Raw genomic sequence first — 8,652 nt, 5'->3', positions numbered from 1 at the left:
CCGTTGTTTGGGGCGGGGCGGGCGGGCGTGGATTGGTTGGTTGGTTCGGCGTGAGCTGCGGCCAGGGCGATGGGAGAGCCCACTTGTCTACTGGGGCGGGGGGGAGCTGCTGTGGCGGCCGCCACGGTGTGGGATCCAGTTTCGCTGTGTGCCCGTCGCTTCTGTAGGTTCTTTCATTATTGTTGTAACTGTTTGTTTGGTTTTCTTCGCTGTTCTGTTAAACGCTTCTTATCCCACCCTTTTTTGCCTTTGTTTTCTGATTCTCCTCCCCATCCCACCGGGGGAGGGGTGAGCAAGCGGCACGGCGTTTTGGCTGCCGGCTGGGGGGGCTGGAGCTAAACTGGGACAGGTGGTGATTCTGCCTCTCATCGTACTCCTACGGAGTCGCACTTAAATGTCTCTCTTAAAATATTTTGGATGCTCAGCATTTCCGTCTAAAATTAGACCTGATTGGTGCTGAGAAACCAACACCACGCGAGAGGCTGGGTTCCTCTTTGGTGTGTACTGGCAGAAGGTGTGAGAAGGATGGGAGGCCACCAGAGGCTTGTGCCAAGTTTGGGTCAGCTTATCCTCGTGCAAAGGACTGTCTTTCGTTGTTGCTTGCATGGCAGGGCCCTGCAGTGGAAGCCCCGTCCTGAGCTCGTCCCCGTGCCTTGGAACCGTGCTCAGGGCTGCAAGTGTGTCACCCTCACTCCAGCTCCGAGGCACTGCGTGGCTGTGACTCTTAAAATGTGGTGGCTCTTTGTTGGCTTTTGATGGCTCTTATGGCCTCCTTCTGGCACAAGGTAAGTTATGAGTCTAAATGAGGAGTGCAAGACTAGAGGAGCTATTCTGAATTACAGACTGGGTGGCACAACACAAAGAGGCAGCTTTCCTGGAAGAGAAAGCTGAGGACAATCAGGAGCAGATCCTTGACACCCAGCAAGACAGTGACTAGCTCAGGCTGTGCCAGCTGAGGGATCTGTTAAGCATCATGGTGAAAACCCCATGTGGCCATTGCTTTTGTTGCTAAAAAACTCCCACCAACTTTGACCTCAGTGCAAAGAGGCTGAACGCTTGCCAGAGGTCTTGTTCCTGCAGCCATCAGGCAGGAGCCATGCTCTCCATTCCGCTTTCCTCCAAGCTCAGTTTTCCTCTGTCACGTGTAAACAACTTACAGCAAGTTTGGCCCCACTTCTTTAAGCAATGAGATGTGTTAGTAATTGTGCCTCTGGATCTCTGAGGTCTCTTAGGTGTTTCCTCCCTGTTGACCTGTTTGAGCTCACTGTGGCAGAGGATTATCAGTCTTCACCATGCTGAACTCACGAATATTTCATAGAGAAAGGTGGCTCAGGAGAGGGGACAGAGATATGAATTACTGCACCCACAGAGAGAAAAGCTTCTGCCTATCATTAAACATTAGGGAGAGTGCCAGGGAGAGAAACAATATATGTAAAATCCATGGGAAGTCTGTCTTCATAAGCATAGCTAGCAGCTCACAGTCCAGCTTGCGTTTTGTTACTTTTTACAATTTAAAAATGCACTTATACACACAGCAGAGTTTTAAGAATGAAATTCGTGAATTTCACTCAAGCCAACACATATGGAGTAAAAAAGGTGTGGTGAAAAGAAAGGCCAGCGAGAAACACCGCATCTGTGATATTTCAGAGCCCAGCTCTGGACTTCGAGTGCTGTGCCTGATGAATGCTGAAGGTACAGAGAGTCCAGAACGTAGTATGTAAATTACTAAGGTGCATTATACAGAAAAAGTACAGGGGAAAAAAAACAATGTTTAGAAACAGCTGATATAAGGGTAGAGGGGCTTTCAGCTGGACTAGAACCAAGCACTTGGAAGTACATCATCCTGCCTCCATCAGTCCCCTGACTGGGGGCAGGAGAAGGGCACGAGACACTCAGCAGATAACACCTACATATTAACCAGCATGCTGAGAGCTCAGGTTGCAAGAGCTGGCACTATGGGCTAGTCGATAGCCAGTATTGCTTGTATCTGCTTTATCTGTTTGCTTTTAAATGGAGCAATTTTTCTGGAAAGTGTAATCAGCATTCTGGGTGTCTGCACAACTACCTATGTAATTTAGCATACTTGAGAGGAGGACTTTGTCTCTAATACCACGGGGAAAAAGGCAAAAATTGCCTTTTCCCTAGGGCAGAGTTTAAAAATAAATGAAAGGCAGCCAGCTTCCTTTCCAATTTTCCTGTACAGGAAAACAGGGTAATTTGTATTTTTAAAATCCACAACGTATGCTAACACCAATTCTGTCTGGCTCTGGTTTTCTTTACATATTTAGTGACAGCTATTGGGAGCAAGCAGTTCTAGTCCACTCTTATGTATATTAGTAGCAACCATACACAGCATGGCCACAATGCATATGCATGCAATGACATGACATACTGACCTGTTTCAAAATGCTTTTATCGGTACTTGTCATTAATCAAATACATTGCATAATGACTTTCAGCCATTATGTCCACACATGCACTAACTAAATAATCTTGGTTTTGTTTTTTGTTTCCCCCAAAATCAGTTCTTAAATCTTTCATGAACAGCTGTCACACCATTATTATTGACGTACAGAGGTGAGAAAAGTCTGGCTGGATTTACTAGGGGATGGGCTTAGAAAGGAGCTGCAGGAATTTTAAATATTTGCAGGAGGATTAAATTGAGTTTAAGAAATATATCCACTTCTGATAGAGTTTAAGAATTAATAAAATACATATATATACATACATATATACGTATCTCGCTTAATCTTTAGGAAGAGCAGGAGCAAATGAATAATTGATTGAGATAGCATTTCCTCATCCTCCTTCTTAGAATGTCTCATATTATCTAAAAAAGCACAAATCAAATAATAGAATAGTTCAGATTGGAAGGAATCTCATCTGGCCCAACCTTCTGTGGAAAAGGAAGCCTATATGAGATTATCTAGCACCTCATCCAATTGCCTCATGAAAACCTTCAGCAATGGGGACTCTACTGCATCCCAGGGGAAGTTGCTCCAGTGAAAAAATTCATTTTTTATGTCAAGATGTCTTTTCCCCCTTTATCACTGAGTCACCTGAAGTTGAGTTATGATGAATAATTTTTGCCCCCACCTCTAATTTTTTAAAAATCCAGAACCCAGACTCATCCCACTGGCCCTGTATCTAGTTGCATAGTCCATTCTACTATAATACTACAAAGGGAAATGGAGGGATGGTAGATTGCTTGCCACCTCTGTGTGCATCTGCCAGAAAACAACAATTCAGCAGCCAGACCAAGAAAAAGTTACGGTTTGCTGCTGTCTTTGCCTTCCCATCAACATGTGTCCTCTGCCCTAAAAAAATCTTGCTGGCATCATTGAGACAGAAAGGACACAGAGACACCAAACACATAAGAGATCAATGACCTAGGGAGGGAAAAGTAAGGAAACCTAGTAGAGCAGCAGAAGTTTATGCCAAAGCAAACCGGCATCACTAGGAGAGTCAAGAAGTTCAATCCCAACCAAGCCTGCAGCAAATTTGCAGCAGAAAGTTTCTGACTGTATTTTCCTCAATCCATCAAGATTGTCTAGTGCTTGAGCACTTGCCCTTAGAGGAGACAATGAAAGAGGTGGATTTGTTGAACCTGGTGAAGAGATGACTTAAGGGCCTAACAGGCTGTTGAGGAGACAGAGCCTGACTTCTTTCTGGTCCATGGAGGCAACAGGAATAAGTTGAAAGGATAGGTTCCATCTGGATTTAAGGAAAAAGACTATTATAAGGATAGTCAAGCACTGGAATGGATTGCTCAGAGAGCTGGTCAAATCTCTGTCCATGGAGAATTTCAAGACCAAACAGGACAAAGCCCAAAGAATCCCAATCTGAATTCATTGTTGACCTACTCTGGACTACAGACATCCAGAGATCCCTGCCAGTCTGAATGAATCCTCTGATCTTGTATAATATGCTCAACTTACTGCTCTCCTGGATAGAAAGGTTTCTTCCTGGTTTTGTTTGTGTTTTTTCTCTCTGCCCATGGTTAGGTTCCTAACACTGCAGGCCAAGAGCTGGGCTGACTACTCTGTGCAGAAAGAATAAATATTTGCTTATTGTTGCTAAAGCTGAAACCACATCAGAACATGCTTCATCACCAATTTAAGAAGTGAGGAGTCTGCACCAGGTATACAAACTGAGAAGCTGGTGAGCAAGTTGCTGTCAAACAGGTTTGCACCATCATGACTCAAATCCTCTAGATACCTGCTGCAGGGGTCACAGTGCTGTTTAACAGATCACTTTAAAACATACCGTTCCAAAGTCCAGCAGAGAAAATACCTAATTTAAAGTGTTGGGGGACTTTGTGTTGGACTGTGGTGTAAATCCAGATAGGAACGCTCCTGAAAGTCACAGCAGTATCTATTTCCCCCTAATAGAAATAAAAGAGGAGAGGGGTACGTAAAATGTTCCCTTAATGATGAGTCTGCCAGGAGGGATGGTCCCAGAGAGGTTAAGAGTGTTTTTGTGTGAAGGTGCCACGTTAAAGACATGCCCATGTATGTTGACTTGAGGGGGCTTTCCCACTCTTCATGCCAGGCAGTGCACTCAGGGGGATTGCTCAGCTGAACTCTGCAGGGACAAGGTACAGAAACCTTGAAGGTACAGAAGTTGCCACCGCAGCCCACACTGAGCACCTGCCCACCACAGCATGGAGATCCTGCCACCACCAGCAGTGGTGACATGTGGCCCCAGAAGGATGCTTCACAGTGCTCATCACCCCCCACAGGCAGGGAGGGCACAGGAGAAGCCTCCTGCGGCTGGCAGTGTACCACAGGGCACATAATGAAGTCACTTGTTGGGAACACTTAGAATCATCAAATAGTTTGGGTTGGAAGGGACCTTCAAAGTTCATCTAGTCCAACCCCCCTGCAATGAGCAGGGACATCTTCAACCAGATCAGGTTGCTCAGAGCCCTGTCCAGCATGGCCTTGGATGTTTCCAGGGATGGGGCATCTACCACCTCTCTGGGCAACCTGTGTCAGTGTTTTACCACCCTCATTGGAAAAAAATTCTTCCTCACGTCTAGCCTGAATCTCCCCTCCTTTAGTTTAAAACCATTACTCCTTGTCATCTTGCAATAGGCCCTGCTAAAAAGTCTGTCTCCATCTTTCTTACAGGCTCCTTTTAAGTACAAAAAGGCTGCAATAAGGTCTTGCAGCAAGAGTGAAGTAGTGCTGGAAAGCGTCTCCATCACGAATTATCTGCAAGCATCTTCCGCAATGTATCCTTCACCAGCCAGCTGCTTCAGTGTGGTCTGCTGTAGACACCCTGCACAGGTGGGCTCTGAATGCGAGTTCTGATCAGTGACATGCAACTTCCCAGTGCAGCATGCACTGTGAATCTTGCAATCAAACAGATCACTTGCAACTGGGTTTATGTGGAAAAGTCACACTTAAATTGGCTTTTTGTGAGTAGCCCAGCGTGCTGACAGATTTTTCAGGAAGTGAGCAAGAGGCAACTGCTGATACGTTCAAATGAAATTCAGCTTCTGCACTTTGAACATTTGCAGGAAGCAAGCAGAGAAGTTTGAGCTGCTCAGGAGCACTCTAGGATGCCTAAATCCAGGCCCTGTGGTCCAGTGTTGAAGGGACCTAAAGGTCCCTAAATGTCATCAAGGGTAGGACTAAGTGGATCTGTATGACTGCAGCTACAGAAATAACCATAATGGCACAGACCAGCAATGGTCACCCATCCACAGGGAACAAGACTTTTCCCATCACCTGCTTATGGGGAAAATAACTAAACCCCAACCCTTTGGCATGTGAAACTGGTGGTTGCTGTAAGATTTTAATGACCACAGATGGGAAGTAACATTGTTTACAGCTGCAGCTCCTGGTTAGACAGCATGAAGATGGGTAATGCCATGTGTATGAAAATAGGAACACGTCAGGAGCAGGGTCAGATGTGGGAGGTGAGTTTATGACCCACCCTGCATATGAAAAGACCCTGGATAGCTGAGGCTATAAAATACCCATGTTTCATTTTTTCTTAATCTGAAGATCCATATCCAATCTTAAATGCCATTTTAGAGATGTTCTGTAAGTCCTTTCCAAAATAAGGAAAAAGCCTTTTTAATCTTCACAGAGGATGGCTGCACGGCAAAGGGGCTGCTGCAAGACTGAGTTTGGGGCTGACAGACAGAGATAAGCTGTATCCCCATAGGAGAAGACCTGCATTACTCACAGCTGCTTCATCTGCATCCATCCTTTGTCTCCTTCTCCAGCCTTGGGGATTTTCTGATGAGCTCTCCAGGAGGAAAAGCTCAGCTCTGAGTGTTGTTGTGACTGCCTTATTTCACTCTGAAGAGGAGATGGAAATTGACATTTCTGGCTTGACTTTACATTACAGCAAACTCAAAAGAAGCTACATCATAGGGATGCACCATGGAAGCACCTGTGGATGCGAGGGGTATAAAAAGCTGAAGTAGCACCCAGCTGCAAACATTGGACAGGGATGGAAACCACAGAGCTGGAGGATGGGACATGAGGGGAGAGACAGTAGCAAGCAATGGGAGAGCAGCAAGAGAACGTGCAAAAGCATGGTGCAGTCACTTGGCTGTGGGAGGAAAGCTGGAGGAAGCTTGGCAGTTTATGGAAAGCTGCAAAAGCAGAACAACTCATTCCTTCATTTAGCTGTGGAAGGTCCCTACATGCACACACATCCATGGCCTGCTTAGGAGGAGGCTGGATAATACAATTTGCACTGAGAATATAATTCATTAGATGTAGGAAGAAAAAAAGGAGCATAATAGATTTGCTGGAAAAAAAATGCAGTTTTGAAGGTGCTGACATGAATCACAAATTGCATGAAATTTGTTCTATAGAAAACGGTAGCCCAGAGTAGTTGAGATGTTTCATTTCACCTTTCTTAATGCATATGCTTCCATTCTTCTTTTTGCAAGGAGACCTTTATTTCATCTTCATAATTTTAAAGGAATAATAGAAAGAGTTAAATAACCTGAAAGTTATCTGAACTATTCTATCACAAGCCAGGTGTTGCAAAAAGAGAGAAGCAGGATTTTCTTCCCTTACAGCTGTTAATTTTATCTCTGAACATCGGCACCTTTTGAAACCCAGATATCTGTCAGCAGAGGATGCCCTTAGCATGGAACAGCTACCACAGCTGCAAAGTGGAAGAAAATTGTGTTTTCCACCAGAAAGGAAAGACCTCAAGCAGTTAAGTCCTCTTGAAACACCACAGTAGGAATAGGAAAACATCTTTTAGGAGGTCAGTGGCAGCCCTTTCACTGAGACACCCAAGAAGCCAAAACTGTTGCTCAAAACATAAAGCACTTATTTAACATCAGCAGTGACTCTAGCACACTGAGTTCCCCACAGCAACATAGAACATAGCCCTGAAGGATTCTGTGCTGCAAAGACATTCCCAGTTTGTGCTGCTAAAATGTATGCAATGATGAATGAAGCTTGCAGAGATGAAGCAAAAAGGCCTCAGAAGGACGAATGTTGCACAACTGCCAGAGGCAAGGCAAAAATCTCATTCCTTGTTTATTGGTACAGGACTATTTTATAATACATGAGCTAAGGCTGGTTCAGGCAAAAATTAAAAGAAGTGGGAGGGACAACAAAGCCAAGGCATCACAAGGAGCAGAGTGCTGTGTTGTACTCAGCCTCATATCCCTCTTGGACTTTCACACCTCATTGCTAGGCTACAGAACTAACTTTGGCAAAACGTTCTCCAATTTTGTGAGCATAATATGTAGTCACAGAGGACTGAAACTGAGGTGTCTTTGAGTTTGCTCCCAAATACCCTAACAAAAGCCAGTTATTTGTCTATTTCTCCATAACCTCTGGATCTGAATTGCAAATCCTCACACACACACATCCCCTCCCTGAATCAGTGCACAGCATTAAACTCAGTATCTGCAGCACCTCATATCCCTTATCATGGGGATATTACATAGTGAGAGAAATCCTGGCCTTCTATATGGGGCTTTTCTTTTTTTTTTTTTTAAATGGAATAACTTTGGGCTTTTCAATGGAGGCACTTTTCCCTCTGCCCTCCTCCTTAGAAATGTTTTAAAAGAGTTTTTCCCCTCCACAATACTCAGCACATCTAAAGGACCAAAAGTTGTAGCCCAGGCCCACAACAGAAGTAAGCAACTACAGTAGCTCTTCTCTGAAAACATTAGCAGCAAAGGTTATTGTTTCCATCATGTTAATTAATCAGACCTGGCCAAAAGTGGGTTTACTCCATCCTGCCTCTTCCTCCCCTTCCCAAAGTAAAAGTGTTTATAAATTATAGGATATCAGTTTGTAACAAAAGTGGCATCTTAGGTCTGTGATCATCCAAAATTGGCATTATGAAGGGCAACACAATTTTCATTTTAGAATCTAATTAAACAGGAACATTTATCCTTGCAAATCATTTATTTGCAATTAAAACATTGAAGATATTTTTCATTTTGGTGTCTGACTTCAGAACAAAAAGCAATTGCAAACCATCTGCCTTCTACCTACAAGCTTTTGAAATAACTCCCTGAGGCTTGAAAGGAATAACACTTTCAAACCCATCTCAGCTGACACCCTGGCTACCCTCTGCATTGGAAAGACTTGGGAATACCATAATCCAAAAGCCCATCACTTTTATTAAAATAAAAAGTAAATAATATGAAATCAA

At 44.1% G+C, this 8,652-nt stretch overlaps 1 long non-coding RNA gene across 5 annotated transcripts in view; it reads left to right on the top strand.

Annotated features, from left to right (window-relative positions):
• The window catches only part of LOC110363517 (uncharacterized), an 8,745-nt gene extending 93 nt beyond the window's left edge, over positions 1–8,652 (top strand). The window contains exons 1-4 of one of the 5 annotated variants that reach the window (XR_010471690.1): positions 2–163; positions 612–785; positions 4,005–5,291; positions 6,100–8,652. This is a non-coding gene — a long non-coding RNA (uncharacterized LOC110363517). The other 4 variants (XR_010471691.1, XR_010471692.1, XR_010471689.1 and 1 more) reach the window with 4 other exon arrangements.

The sequence above is a fragment of the Columba livia genome, chromosome 3 (genome assembly GCF_036013475.1).
Source record: "Columba livia isolate bColLiv1 breed racing homer chromosome 3, bColLiv1.pat.W.v2, whole genome shotgun sequence".
Lineage (NCBI taxonomy): Eukaryota > Metazoa > Chordata > Aves > Columbiformes > Columbidae > Columba > Columba livia.
The sequence above is the reverse complement of the archived record's forward strand: the minus strand, read 5'-3'. Positions and strand labels throughout refer to the sequence as shown.